Source organism: Rhipicephalus sanguineus, unplaced genomic scaffold, assembly GCF_013339695.2.
Source record: "Rhipicephalus sanguineus isolate Rsan-2018 unplaced genomic scaffold, BIME_Rsan_1.4 Seq156, whole genome shotgun sequence".
In the NCBI taxonomy this organism is placed as follows: Eukaryota; Metazoa; Arthropoda; class Arachnida; order Ixodida; family Ixodidae; genus Rhipicephalus; species Rhipicephalus sanguineus.
In genome coordinates this window covers 52169-68124 of record NW_023614642.1, presented here as the reverse complement: position 1 = coordinate 68124, position 15956 = coordinate 52169, and the positions used below count along the sequence as shown (strand labels likewise).

The following is a 15956-nucleotide window of genomic DNA, read 5'->3' as shown; positions in this document are numbered from 1 at the left end:
GTTGTGCACTTTGGTGACTGTAAAGCAACAAAGTGCGCTCTTTGACACATTTCATATTCCTCATTAGTGCGAAATTTCCAAGGCATTACATGCAACATTTTCAAGAAGGCATTGCGTACATTTCCAGGACACATTACGTATGACAATCCTAAAGTGACATCACATACAACGTTTCTTCTAGACATAGCGTACGACATTCCTAAGAAGACATTACGTACAATGTTTCTAGGAGACAATACGTACAACATTTCTAGAGAGACTCCGTTCTCGGAAATCGCCCTATTTCGGAATCGGAAAAGTGATCGGCAACTTTTTACCTTCAACTTTTTACGTAAACAAGGGGCAAAATATCTAACAGCCTGCGGATAAGCGAAGTACCCGCTACCCATCTGTAAGGCATCATGTGCACTTTGTGCTGTGGCTGATGGCGATGAAGAACCTTTTGTAATGGGTTGGAAGCAATGAACGACCCGGTCACTTATTGCGCAATTCTCATTGTGTGAAGCCTGGTTGTTATTTTACTCTTATACGACGCCATATCACATGTTAACACGATTGCTTGCCCGACATGAGAACTGTATAGGGCATTTTTGCGACAAGTTTCAAGCGCTAGCCTGGCCCTGTGGCAGAATAAGTGACTGCCATGCAGCGGGGCCCGGCTTCAAATCCCATCCGTTCCTAGCATTTGTTTCTATCTTAAGTTTTTCTTATTTCGCGCGAGAGCGGGTACAGGCAGCGGCGGCGGCAGCGGACAACTACGGCACCAAAATCGGATCTTGTTCTGATCTCAGAACAGCTTTCGCTATAACCTATATAGGGCCCCAAACACCATCACTGCCACCAAAGCCGTGGCCGAGAGCAGAGTGGCTGCTTACCAATGGGTTAGGTAGGTGGTGGGTGGAAGCAAAGATTAACACGCACCACCTGTGGGATCTGTCGCCCAGGTTGATGCCTAGAAATTTTATTCTCGTTTCGTTTTTTTTTCTTATTCCGCGTGGTAGTGGTTACGGACACCGGCGGCGACGGCGGCGGACAATTAACCCACTGCCATTGTTATCTCATAGCAGCTTTCGCTGTAAAAAAAACGCCGCGCATAGTTTTGTGAAAGAGTATACTTATTCTGGTGATCAATCGCTTTCGAATTATTCGTTTATTATGTTGTTCATTATGAATCCTATATGCACGTCCTACATGTCTTAGAGTACCAGTTATATCGTGTGAATATGTGTGCATATACATTTTTTTTCTTGATTTTCAATTGCTTTTTTCTGTGCGTACAAGTCGATGTGATTAACCGTTGATTCCACTACTACATGGGATGCATTGTGAGCCGCTAGTAAGCTGTCGGTAAATAAATAACAAATAGAGAGAGATAGAAAGAACGCACAGCATAGCCATGCATACACGATGGTAAAGCAAGGGCGTGCGAAAGAGAACTGATGGTGAGGATGAAGAAAATGAAGGGAGGAGAGTATACTATAGCACGACCATGTACAGTATCGCTGTTGCTGCAGTATATCGTGCCGAAGGGTAGGCAAGAAAAGTGAGGGTGAGCAGGAGTGATGTAATGGTGAGGATGAGGGAAACGAGGAGGTGAGAGGGCATAATACAGCGCGGCCATGTACAGTATGGCAGAGCGAGGATTGGAAAAGAAAAGTGAGGGTGAGCATGGCTGATGGGATGGTTAGGAGTAGGGAAAGGAGGAAAATGGCAATATATAAAAAGAAAGATGAAAGAAACAACACACAAGGGGAAGATATAGAAAGAGAAAAAGAAAGAAGCATGAAAGAAATCTGACAGAAGATGAAAAAGGAATTCTGCGTTCCCCAGGGGGGGGGGGACATGCCTTCCAGCTCCGTTGCTTACTCAGATTGCACAGGCGTGGAAGTGGCTTTAGTTTTTTATTGTGCATTTCCTGCAGATCTTTAAATCACGGACCTCACACACATGATGACGACGCCGTGTCGAAAATCCTGCTGAGAGTTGCTGTCGCAATAAATTGTACACGTCAATTGCTTCCAAGCAGCAGAGCCGCATTTGAAGCACAGATTGCTTCGTTTCTTTCAAAACAGCCCATGCATACTGCACGTCTCCGGAAAATTGCACCGTGCTTTGTGAAACTAGGGCATCTGCCACCAAAGCCGTGACCGAGAGCGCAGAATCCTGAACTGAATCCTGAACCACCACGCAACAGAGGTTCTGTTTCCTTCGAAAGAAACCGGCCGCCACATTGTTAGTAAATTAGAATTTCCGCCGGGCGACTCATTCGCAGTATATCAGGCGCAGCGTTCGTGTCATGGTGGAACATGATGTTATGGTATTCAATTGAATCATGGAACTGAAGTATATAAAAACCAGCTTGAACTCATGAAACATTAAGGCAACTGGAGAATATTGGTTACCACTAAATACACTAAAAGGAAGTACGCATGAAATTGACAGTTGTTTCAAGGGTACGCACAAAAGGACAGAACATAAAAATGGCGAGAATGTAAGTCTACTGGCATTACCTGCAGCGTGTATGCTTTGCTCGCTTGGGAAAGTTAGTATCTACACTGTGGGTGAACGAAAAATAAGATACAAACAAATAAGCCTTTTTGTTATTTTATATTTTCGAAGACCTTCTCCGCAACAGATCGACGATCTTCATTTTATTATTTACGACTTTTATGACTCATAATAAATTGATAAGGATTAGATGTTGGTGGCACACACATGTACATCCGGGGATCGCAGCGCGCTGCAAGACAAAATGAGCACAATTATTGGCTACGAGCTAGAAGCAACAGTGACGTATTAGAGAAGAAATAATTTGGACAACAATTCAATTCTGTTGACGGACTGTTTCATTTCTTGAAGGTTAGTTTGAGAGAGTGACCTATACAAATGAGGAGAACAAGCCGCATGAGATAGCGGAAGTATTCTCGTGAAAGGAGGTAAGGTGTAGAGGCAGAGATGCAAGAGGAGACAGCCAAACACGAACGCTGACTATACACTGAAATCGCACATTGTGGACACACCTTATTTTATGATTAATTCACACCAACTAGTTCAAGTTTCTCTATTTTCACAATACCATACTGGTTAAAAGTCAAAATGTATTGCACTGTTAAAAACAACGGCAGAAATCCTGGCCGCTTTAGGCACCTTTGCAATAAAAACATATAAAACCACACAGAGACTTCGCTGCTAATCGTAGCTGCGCCATTCGTGCAAGTTACCACGGCGGATGCGCAAGGAAGCCAACAGGAACTCATAACAGGTGACGTCGTAATAGCTTCTGAAACTCAAACATGTCTCAAAGGTGTCTGTTGTAGACAGCTCACAGACATACAGCACTTTAAGCAAATGGTCAAGAAGTGGTTGCAATAAGCATATAGTAAAAGGGACCGTCATTCTGGTGTAGGTGCAGTCCTAGATCACATTTTGTGCTCAAAGATGAAATGGTTCAGTGCTACTGTTGTTACCGCGTGATGAGACAGGAATTGAAGAAGGGCCAATGAAAACTGCCATCCGCCTTGTAGTCCCAAGTGGTGCCTGCAACATCCGTTTCTCCTCTGTTCGGCCCGCGGGGATGAGCGGGTGCGCGTATAGTGTCCATGCCAAGAAAGGTGCATTGTGCAGGCGCAATGGCATGTTTTGCGTCTAGCATTGGGCACGCACGGTGAGATTCCCGACAGCCGCCGTAGCACGCAGCGAGTGTTGCCATTGACTCTCAGCCGCGCAGCGAAACTTGCCGCCGCTCTCAACTTCGAAGTAAACAATTTTTAACCATGCTCTTGAAGAGGTCGTCGCCACTAGCCACTTTTAAAGCAATGTGGTTTACGCTATAGCGAACGCCGCACGGCAGAACATGTGACTGCTTCCTTAATTTCAGCATATTTTTTTACACATATCGTGAAAAAGTCGATGTACTTCTAGAATCTGGCGGACGTAAGATGACATAGACCTTGAGATTGTTGCTCTACTTTAAATATCCTGCAAAGAGAAAATTATGTATATTAATGCTACATGTGTACTGCAGAATCTGTAGAATGTGTAGCTGCAGAATCTTCAAGGAAAATACCGACAACGTGAATAACAACTTAGCCTGGAGAGACTGAATAATCGTTCCAGTGTGCGGTGACAGTGGCTACCACCACAGTTTTCAAGATAATAGCAGTGTCATTGATTATCACAACAGAACTTCACACTTTAGGCGCGTGCTTTTTGCCAAAAATGTTTCTCCTTGAGATCGCTTATAGGTTACGGTTGGCGCGTTTAATAGTTATGGGAATCCACCTACTTGGTACTATTGCCGAAATAATTTATTGTCAAAAATTATCCAATATCACCCGTCAACGCTTAAGAAATATGAACGCTAGAAATAGTTCCGGCCAATTACCAATCATTGGGCTAACAATCTAAAATAGGACTACCCTTTATAGGGAAAGAAACTGGGCTGTCGGCAAAATCCATGTGAGGCATTGACTCTACGCACAGGCGAAAATGAAGGCGTTAGAACAACGTCTCCAATGACTGCGTTTCTGAGGCAGTCGCTAAAATTCGAGTTCACTTTACCTCCATCGACACAGGGGCAATAATACATATAAACTCCATTGATGGGTGAGATGGTACACTGTTCTCTTATTTTTGATACGGGTTGGCAAGTTGGCCAGTAACCGCCGATCGGCCTCAAGCAGCAGGTTCCGTGAACACACTCGCTAGTGGCTTCGCAATAGTGTCCTAATGGCTTATCCTGTAACAGGAAATCACATCAGTGGTTTACTTCGACGAAATCATTTCGGCACACAAATGCAGATTATGTTTGGCTGTTTCTCAAACACTATGTGATCGAGATAAACAGCAGGGGCCATTAAAAATGGGTGCCAGTAGGTTTCGCTGGTTCACGTAAACAAACTTACTTCTTCCTTAACGGCATAACTAGCATGAAAACCGGCCATTGTTCCGAACAACTATGGTGTATATTGGAGTAAAGGAACTACAAACGTAGGTGAGGACATTTGGTAGGGCCAGGATATTATATCGCATAATTTAGTACCCTTCTTGACCAGCAAGGCACTCACTTAATTAATTTTGTACGAACGATTCGATCCATTGGCACGTTTAAACAAGATGGTTGAGATCTTTTTAGACATGCTATCCATATTGGAATAATGTTGTCACATGATTATGACGATGAAGAAGGTACATGTCAGACTATTAAAGCCTAAACTTCTTATATGGGGACCTCGGCCGCGGGAAATCAAGACAATGTACAAGCGAGCAAAACACAACAATAGCGTCGTTGCGGCCGTCGGATGGTCAGCGAAACGCATAGATCTTTATGAATGGTTGATAAATTCTTCCAGCGTTATTGCTCTTTAGCAGTGTGGTTTTCAGAGCAGGTTGGTACACGATAGCAAAGTGAAGGGTTCCAGCACGTTGAGACGCGAGCACAAGAGGAGAAGCACAGAGGAAAATGGCTGGGCCTCATGTAACAGGTCTTGCGTCCCCAAACCACGATAATATTATAAGTCTCTCAACGAGGCCTTTTGGTCTAGTGGGTAGATGCATCAAAATGTGTCATGGCGCGACCAGACATAGACGAGGAGGGGACAACGCGATTAGTGTCACGTAATAGAGATGAAAATGGAGTTTATCCTAATTATGAAGGACGCCGTATTAGAGTGCTCCGGAAATTTTGCCTGCATCCATATGAGGCAGCCATAGCCGGGATTCAATCCCGCAACCTTCGGGTCAGTTGTCGAGTGCCATAGCGACTAGACCAGATTGGCCTGGAAGGCGGGACCTACAATTGCAATGCACTACAAGGTGCCACAAGCGTTAGCGTGTGGCGCCTTCTTCGCACTGTCTCCACGACGTCGCTGACTGTCGCCGCTGCGGCCACGTCCTGTCCCACGCGACCAGGAAAACTAGTCGTTGCTGTCCAGGAGGCAAGGGTTCCGGCGCTATCGAACTGCGAAAGCCCTCAGCGAAGCCCATCGAACGTGATAGACGTTTTTGTGGGCGGTGTTCGCGCATCCGCCCTTATCAACACTGGAGCCACCGTATCCGTTATGACGCTAAACTTAGCCGACTGCTACGAAAAGTGACGACGCCACTTTCCGGGCTCTCCCTTCGTACAGCCAGCGCTCACAGTATTCACCCGACAGCGGTATGCACAGCCCGTGTCGTCATTCAGGACGCTCTGTACCGTCGAATTCTGATAATTCTTCATGCTACCACGACGTCATCCTGGGATGGGATTTTCTCTCCTCCCGCCAACGACGCCGTATTCATTGCGCGCCAACGATAGAGAGCTCTCGACATCTAATATTTGACGCCGGCAGACATCATCGGCTGGTGCCGTTTGCGTCCGTGGAAGTCACTCAGGACGACACCGATATTTTTATTACCAACCCATCCCCGTTCATTGTTACGTTGGTGCGAGGGTAATGTCTCAGCAGAGCGGAACCCCTGAAAGACGCACAAGTTTTGGACGCACCGGGTGACATGCACTGCGCCAGCTACCGTACGCTCAGTCGTGATTCGTCATCCGCTGATGTGTTTCGTTCCTCGATTGCTGACCACCTTACGTCGGTGGAGTGTTCCCAGCTTCTATGCCTCTTGGGCGAATTTCGCTGATTGTTCGATTTCGCGCAAACTTCTCTCGGCCGCACGTCTGCTGTCACGCATGACATCGACACTGGCGCCTGCCAACCACGACTGCGGCAACGTCCATATCGCGTATCTCCAGCAGAGCATCGTGTAATTAAACGAGCAAGTCGAAGACATGCTTCGCCGCGATGTTATTAGACCATCAGACAGACCGTGGCGTCTCCTGTCGTTCTGGTTGCGAAGAAGGACGGCTGTGTGCGGTTCTGTGCCGCCTACCGACGACTGAATAAGATCACCCGTAAAGACGTTTATCCACTACCTAGAGTAGACGACGCCATTGAGAGCCTGCAAGAATAAGAATTCTTTTGATCACTAGATCTGCGTTCAGGGTATTAGCAAGTCCCCATGGCTGATGGCGCTCGACCGAAGACAGCCTTTGTCACGCCGAATGGCTTGTACGAACTCAACGTCATGCCGTTTGGGCTGTGTAATGCGCCCGCGACCTTTGAGCGCATGATGGATACCGTTCTGCGTAACTTGAAATAGCACACGTGCCTGTGCTACGTTGAAGACGTCGGCGTTTTCGCCCCGGTCTTCTTCAGGCATCTTGAACGCCTGTGGCATGTTTAGACGAGTTTGAGCGACGCCGGGCTACACCTGAATCTAAAGAAGTGCCGATTTGCAGCACGGCAGCTGACAATAATAGGTTACGTCGTGTCCAGGGACGAAATTCTCCCGATCCAGCCACGCTTCATGCCGCGACAGAGTTCCCCAAACCTTCGTCCGTCGAAGAACTGCGACGTTTCGTAGGACTATGCTCCTGCTTTCGGCGCTTGATCCAAGACTTCCCGACTATCATATCGCCACTGACGAAGCTCCTTGGCAGCAATGGCCCCCTCAAACCGTGGCCGTCAGAGTCCGACGACGCTTTCGCAAAGCTTCGTCGTTTCTTGACTTCTCCCACACTACACCACTACGACCCTACGGCCCCTACAAAGGTACACACGGACGCCAGTGGTGTTGGCCTCGGCGCTGTCCTTGCGCAGCGCAAACCTGGGTTCCCGGAATATGTCGTAGCGTATGGAAGAGCTACGCCCCACAGACAAAAAAACGCAGTTTGTGTTTAGCTCTTTTTATTTTATTTAAACTTCTTATAGTTTTTCTATCTCTCTCATTGTGTCTTTCAATCCCCAATCCCCTTCCTAACGCAGAGTAGCAAGTCAGCGAATTTACACACACCGGCTAAATTCTCTGCCTTTCCATAAAGAGCCCTCTCTCTCTCTCTCTCTACGCTTAACAAATCCGGGACCAACTACACCGTTACGGAGAAAGAATACCTCGTAATCATCTGGGTCCTTACGAAGTTCCGACCTTATTTGTATGGTCGCCCATTTGATGATGTCACCGACCATCATACAATGTGCTGGTTGTCGTCATTGAAGGATCCCTCAGGCCGTCTCGCCCGTTGGGCACTTCGCCTGCAAGACTACGACATCCGCGTGCTCTACCGCAACAGACGCCCGCATGCTGACGCCGACGCCTCGTCGCGCTCTCCCTTGCCTGACGGCAATGCCCACAGCTCAGTGTCTCACTTTGCCGCTTCTTCAATCGGCCTTCATACCATTGCTACCAAACAGCGCAATGATGGATTGCCTCACTAATAGACTTGCTGACTGATGCATCGGCCACACCATCCACTCGCGCGTTGCGTCGTCAAGCCTACAATTTCGCCGTTCGCGACATCCTCCTCCACATACGCAATAACTATGCGACGGCCGCCAGTGGTTACAAGTAGGTAATTCCTTGCACTCTACGTTCTGACAGATGCGAGTCCTTGCACTCTGATCCGCAGTGTGCACACTTTGGGGTATCGAAAACCTACCACCGCATTCGCCAACGGTACATTTGCGAGGGATTTAACGCTACCTGCAGAAGTTTGTTCGCTCCTGCATCGATTGTCAGCGCCGCAAAACTTCAACGAACCTGTCGTCGGCAGGTCTGCAACTTCTACCTTGCCCTGACCGACCATTTGGGCGCGTTGGCATGGGCCACTTCCTCTGAAGTCCGCTGGTAACCGCTAGGCCATCGTCCCTGTAGAACACCTCCGGCGATACGCTGAAACTGCCGCCCTCCCAGAGGCTACCGCGCGATGTGGCCTCCTTCCTGCTCCACCGATTCATGCTGCGTCACTGTCCACCCCAGGAGCTTCTCAGTGATCGAGACCGTGTCTTCTTGTCGGAAGTCGTCGAAGCCATTCTCAAAGAGTGCAACGTTGTTCAGGGCAAAACTACTGCTTAACACCCGCAGACGAATGGCCTCACAGAACGCTTTAACCGTAGGCCCGGTGACATGCTCTCTATGTATTACGTTGCCGCCGATCACACCAATTGGGATGCTATTCTGTCCTTCGTCACCTACGCCTACAATACCGCGCCTCGGAGCACTTGTGGTTTTAGAGGCGTAGCTCCTCTTAGTCTAACCTTGTCACGCGTCCGTTGTCCGGCGTATCTCCCGGCAGCCGGCAGTAAACGGCAGTATCTGTCCGGTGGTGGTGGTGTGCGGCGTGACCACCCTTACTGCGCATGCGGATACCCTCTCCACACACCTCCTCTCCACTCCCCCTCACCAATCCTTATGTCCTCTACCCCTCTCCCCTTTCCCTCTCCACTCACCCTCTCCCCTTCTCCCTCTCCCATACCCCTCTGCACTTCCCCTCTCCCACACCCCTCTCCCCTCCCCTTTCCACTCTTCCCCTGAAACGCGGGCTAGACATGCCGAAATTCTCTCCTGCGCAACATCGCGATGAGCCCGAGCGCATGCGCGTCCCCTCCCCTTCTCTCTCCTCTCCTACGCTGTCCCCCTCTCGCCAACACCCTCTAGAAAAATATGAAGGCCTTAGTTATGTTCCCTTCCCACTCGCGCTACGTCAGCAGATGGGGCGAACGCATGAGGCGGCGAGCGAGTTTTTCTGTTCGCCGCGACACGACGCATCCGCGCGTCCGGATCGCACTGGTGGGCGTTCATCGCGCGTCTGCCGAAACTCATTCCCCGGCGCGTCTGTACAGAAGTACGTCGCTTCGCTGTCCAGTTGGCCGTGTTTTCTTCACTGTGAAAGGAATGTGAAAGCGACGACGCCGAGATGCCGTGCAAAAGCTGTGTACCTCGATGCCGCGGTAACTACACGGGGGACACGAAGGTGCACGTCTTCAAGTTCCCGAGAGACCAAGCTCTCAGGAACGCTTGGATTCGTGCTGTGCCACGGGAAAACCTCACGGTCACCGAAAATTCCAGGGTAAGTTCTTGTTTTTTCGTATTTAGGTGTTAGTTAATTCAAATTATATATACGTACGTGTGTAAGTGGCTCATGAGCCGCACGTTTGTATGACAGGTAGCCATCGGTTTGCTGATTCGAGGTAAATTTTTTTTCTAGGTATGCGAACTTCATTTCATGGACGAGGACATTATTCGAGTCGCGACGCATACAGATCAAGCAACTGGCCGCGTAAAGACAGTGCCTCTAGCTCATGTGCGCCTTCGCCCAGACGCTGTACCGTCGAAGTTGCCGAATTGTCCGAGCTACATGTCCAGAAAGACCGCGAGAAGGGAAGATCCTGACTCCAAGCGCGCGCGCATAGAGAATGCAGCCCTCCAGAAAGCCATCGCTGAATCCAACGAGGCGTTTATAAGAGCACGCGAGGAGGATAAAGTCAACAGTTTGAGTGAACTTGCCAACCACTTGAGGAGCCAAGGGATGAAGTTCTGGGATGTAATCGAAAGAAATGAAAGGCTTCTTCTCATTCACATCGTCGACGATGAAGCGCCGTGGTTGAAATACTCTGTTTGCGTGAGACTTGAGCGCGCCAGTACACGTCATGAAAACAGCCGTAAAAAAGCTAGGCGCAAATCTCTGCGTTCCCAAAATCGCTAACAGTAAAAGGGGTATGGTGGAACTCCTGGAAGGCATCGAGAAGCGGGACGGTGACCTGATGTACAACTCAGTCGCGGAAATTTGCGAGGCGGTTTGTTTACTGCTAGATCAGCTTTGCACGTCCCAAGCAGAAGACGACGCCAACTGTATTCAATTTTTGAAGGAGCAAGTCACCTTGCACCTATCGAAAAAACAGCGCAGGCGCTACTCTGCTGATTTCATGATGTTCTGCTGCATTATTTTCACTATATCGGCCCATGCGTACGCGTTCATGCGCAGCCATGGAAGCATCACCTTGCCGCATCCTATGACAATCAGATCAGTGTGCTCGTCTTATGGCATGAGTCCTCAACAAGAGCATCAGAGCGAGACATTCCTCAGTTATATGGCAAAAGAATTTCTGACCTGAAAGATGACCAGCGCTTTGTCACAGTTATGGTAGATGAAATACATATAAAACCATACTTTGACTACAAAGGGGGTAATATTACCGGCGCCGCGCTTAATAGAAATGAAGCTGCTAACTGTGCGCTCGTTTTCATGGTGCGCAGCCTGACGTGTAAATTCAAAGAAGTTGCGCACATCGTGCCAGTGCACCGAGTAGAGGCGGAGTTCCTGCAAAAGACGCTTAAAGAAGTGGTTTGCGGGCTGGAAAAGATTGGGTACCGGGTTATGTGCGTCGTCAGGGACAACTCTGTCAACAGAAAAGCGATGTCCTCTTCGAATCACCTCCTCGTAACAGAATTGTGTACCAACATCCATCAGACCCTTCAAGGCCGCTGTTCTTCGTTATAGACCCAGTCCACAATCTAAAATGCATACGAAATAACTGGATCAATCAGACGAACGACCAAATTTGTTTCTACTTCCCGGAGATCCAAGGAGACACGCCACAATTAGAGCGAATGCAAACAGCGTCATTTGCGACAATCAGGGACCTTCACAGCAAAGAGTGTGACCAGCTGTTGAAATATGGCTATGGACTGTCGAGGAAAGCCCTGTACCCTTCGAATCTTGAAAGGCAGGACGTAAAGCTTGCTTTACAAATCTTCAATGATTACTTACCAGAGGCGTTACGCGCTCTTGGAGCAAAGCACAACCTGTTCTCTTTTGAGGCCACTGCTACATTCATCGATATATCGTACTCAAGTGGTGGAAAATTGTAAACGTCAAAACTCCATGGAAGGGAGAAAGGCTGAGAGATCAGTTATAACGATCCAAAAATTGCCTTCTCGCACATGTTTCTGAAATGGCTGGATGAGTGGAAAAACAAAGGTCTTGATAAGGGTACTCTGACAAAGGAGACTCACGCTGCTCTCGAACACACTACCTATCCGCTTATTGAGCTCACTAGGTACGGCTTCGAAGAGCTTGGAATGTCGTATGTTCTTTTTGGGAAGATACAGACCGACTGCCTTGAAGATCGGTTTGGAAAGTATAGGCAGTTGGCAGGTCCTCAATATCACATCTCCATCAGGCAGATATATGAAGTGGAAAACAAGCTGCGCCTGCAAAGTACCTTGCCTACAGTTTCCACTGACCAGCACTGGGAATATGTCTGAAAGCAAGTCGAGGCTTTGCTTCCCGGCAGCAACGTTGTTGTGACCAGCCAGGCTCTTACGAAGATGCAGGACGTCCTCCCAGTCCTCGTCTACGTTGCAGGTTATGCAGTATACGCCGCCCTTAAAAAGTTGAATTGCGCGCAATGCAGGGACTCGTTGACCGTGGACAAGGAGATCACAGTCTCTGCCACAAACGAACATTATGGTCTCGTGAAGCACCTGGACCGAGGAGGTTTAGTTTATCCATCAATGTTTGCACATAACGCAGTTGCTCACAACTACGTTGTGGTAGAGCAGCTCGCTACAGAGCCAGCGCCGCTTATGATGCCTGAACAACGCCAGGTCGTCACGAAACTGACGCTACAATTGCTGGCTAGTGAAGAGCAGTCCGACTTCGATACGTGTGAGAATGGCCGCACGATTGAACTAGTGCTTAAACACATCCTGCGGTGCAGCACCAACATTCTGCTAAAGAACTTTTGTAGGAAGCTGAACGACAAAATTCTCGACGCTGCCGATAAATCAAAAAAAAGGAAAGCCACAACTCTCGAGGCCAAATAACTGCATGTATTGCTTCTAATATAGAGCAAGTACAAAAAGAAACTGAGCTTCGTAAATAAATGTTTTCCTGCTACAGTGTTCTTGACCTCTAATTTCTTTTACATGCATGCATGATTGTTCTTGCAGAAAAAAAAATCACAGCATATCCACGGAGTGAATGATGATGACTGGGCGAAGCTGCGGAGGTTCATCGGTCAACCGTGAATCTTCCGTGAATTCTGCCCAGTACATCATCACCGACGTGAGATCGGGCGCGTTTATACTAAAGGTTCGATGAGTTATGACGACTTGCAGCGCACTTTAATTTTACATGTACGCTGTGAATTTTCATTGTTTAGAAAACCATTGCTTAGAAAACATCTGACGTCTTTCGTTAAGCAGCTGGCGTCTTTTCGTTTTGCTTTAGAAACATCTGGCGTTCTTTCGTTTTGCTTTTACAAAACATCTGGCGTCTTTTGTTGGTTTATTTCATCAATCAACGGCGTTTTGAACAAAATTTTTATTGTTTAATCACGCACAGGAGAAATCTCACCAGGCATTACCTTGGAGGTAAAGAATGGCTGCTAATGGGAATGAGAGACAGAAGAAGTCGGCTTTTAGCTAACGCTGCGAATTTTTTACTGTTCAACAACGCACAGGAAAATCTCCCACCGGCACCACCTTGCAGGTCAAAGCGTAAGACTGGTTACATACTACGCTACGAGGGACGAACGGGTGCCGCTATAAGGAGCTTCGTCCCTAAAAAAAAGCTTCCGCGCAGTGCACCTGCGAGACCACCTCTTTTGAACAGCGCTCCTTATTTTTTTCCGATCCGCCCCATCGTGTGACGTCACGCGGAGAGAGCTAAGGCCTTCATATTTTTCTAGAGGGTGTTGTCCCCGCTCGCCCTGTGAGAATTAACGGCCAGGCTAGATGGAAGATACGACGCGCGCAGCGTCCCTCTTCGCGTTCCACGACGCGAGGTCGGTAGTATGCCGAACGAACGCCAACGGAACGCGATCGTGGAAGTGCTCCGGCTTCGCATCGCCTCATGGCTACGGTCCCCCCCCCCTATCTTGCCTCGTGGCGCTGCGGCGCCGACGCAGGCAGCGTCGCGGCAGCGTCTTGATTGAAAAAACCGACCGCTCGCGCTGCACAACCGTCACTGACCACCCCGTATATATATAGGTACTGGATTTTGACCTCCAAAGTAGTGCGTGTGTGCGATTTCTCCTGTGCGTTATTAAACAATGAAAATTCAAAGCGTACATGTAAAATTAAAGTGAGCTGCAAGTCGTCATAACTCTCATCGAACCTTTAGTATAAACGCGCCCGATCCGTCGGTGAGGATGAACTGGGCAGAATTCATGGAAGATTCACGGTTTACCGATGAACCTCCGCAGCTTCGCCCACTCATCATAATTCACTCCGTGGATATGCTGTGATTTTTTTCCGCCTTTTTCTTACTGTATGGCAGGCACCTGTGGCACAGAATCGACACAATCCTTCCATTCAAGCCGGATCGATCTGAGTGTGCGCCTATTTCTGCCAGAGCCAGACTTGCTGAAGAGTGTCGCGAACTTTCCAAGCCTTTACAACACATGACCAAGAGGGGCAGAGGTGCATTCGCGGTGACACAACCGCTTCTGAGCCCACGTTCCTCCCTGGAGTGATCGTATGGCTCTCGATCCCTACCACTGCAACTAGCCTAGTTTTGAAACTACTGCCTAAATACGAAGGTACCTCCGGGTCTTCGAACGCACATCCGTCGTAAACTACCTGATCGAACCGATTGACCCATCTTCGGACATGCGCTGTCCAGGCCGCGACATTGTCAACGTGGAGCGCCTCAAGGCCTACCATGAACTGCTCATAGTGACAATCTGTTAGGTCGCCAGGCAGCTCCATTTTCGAACCTGGGGTAATTGTAGCGAAGCCTTGGAACACTGCAGTGGGTAATCCTCTCCATCCTATTCTAGTGAATTGCCCTCTTGGCTCCTTCCGAAGAAAACGCAGTCGGCCCTGCGTTGACTGTTGCTGTCGTGCATCGGCGCCAAGTGCACGCTAATAAACCTCATTGCAGGATATATACGAAAACTCGTATGACGAGATGTTTATGTATGGCAAACATAAATGACAGGATGTAATTTGAAAATCATGACATGCATGTCATGTATGTCATTATTTACATGCCGCGCTCATGGTGCGCTCGCGGCCGTTTCGCTCGTTTGATATACACCAAAATTGGTATTGCGCGACGTAACTGTATGGCAAACATAAATGACAGGTGGTAACTTGAAAGTCATGACATGATTTGCTTACCACGCTCATGGTGCACTCGCTGCCGTTTTGCCTGCTTCATGTACACCAAAAGGGTATTGCGCGATGTCACTGTATGAAGAACAAAATGACAGGTCCTAATATGCTAATCATTTTTATAACAGAGAGCTGAGCTAGTTGGTACGCATTCATTCTAAAAAGAGACAGGGCGTGCAAACACGGACACAAGAAGGAGGTCAGGACACCACAAACGCCCACTAACAACTGAAGAGACGCACAACGGCTGAAAAGAAAGAAGGCACGAAAACTTATCTGCGCATGCCCATGCAACCGGCGAACCTATCAATCCGGTACGCGTGGCGGTCTACGTGGGAGATAACTGTTCAGGCATTTGGTTTCATCTTTATGCAAGTTAATCGACGGTTGGCTCACATATGCGCTACCATGCCTTTTCATGCCTTCTTTCTTTTCAGCCGTTGTTCGTCCCTTCAGTTGTTAGTCGGCGTTTGTGGTGTCCTGACCTCCTTCTTGTGTCCGTGTTTGCACGCCCTGCCTCTTTTTAGTATGCTAATCATGTTGTGCAGGTCATGTAAGGTATGATTTACAAGACACTGTCATGGTGCGCTTCCAGCCGTTTTGTCAACTGGATATCTACAAAAATTGGTATGGCATGACACGAGTGCGTCATGAACATAAATGATAGGTCATGTATTGTATATACCAGAATGTACGGTTCACTGGCATGGTATATACAAAAATATACATACTTACATGCATGACAAACTTCACTTCACTTCACATCACTTATTTCCTTAAGTACCTCCATCGAGGGGTATTACATAAGGGGTGGTGTTTAATAAAGCTATACAAGGGTGTTTTTAATAGCTTCAAAAACATAGATGGGTTAGTGATGGCAGAAATGCAAACATGCGATATATAATGAGCTAGAGGCCATGGCAACAATGAATCCGTTTGGCTCAAAGACAAACAATTCAATGTGTGCAGATCTTTGCAGGATGCTTCGCATTACATGAATTACCACGGTG

General features: G+C 48.1%; 1 pseudogene; it reads left to right on the top strand.

Annotated features, from left to right (window-relative positions):
• The first annotated feature begins 9739 nt into the window (after window positions 1–9739).
• On the top strand, window positions 9740–12729 carry LOC119376586 (uncharacterized; annotated as a pseudogene).
• The last annotated feature ends 3227 nt before the right edge of the window (window positions 12730–15956 follow it).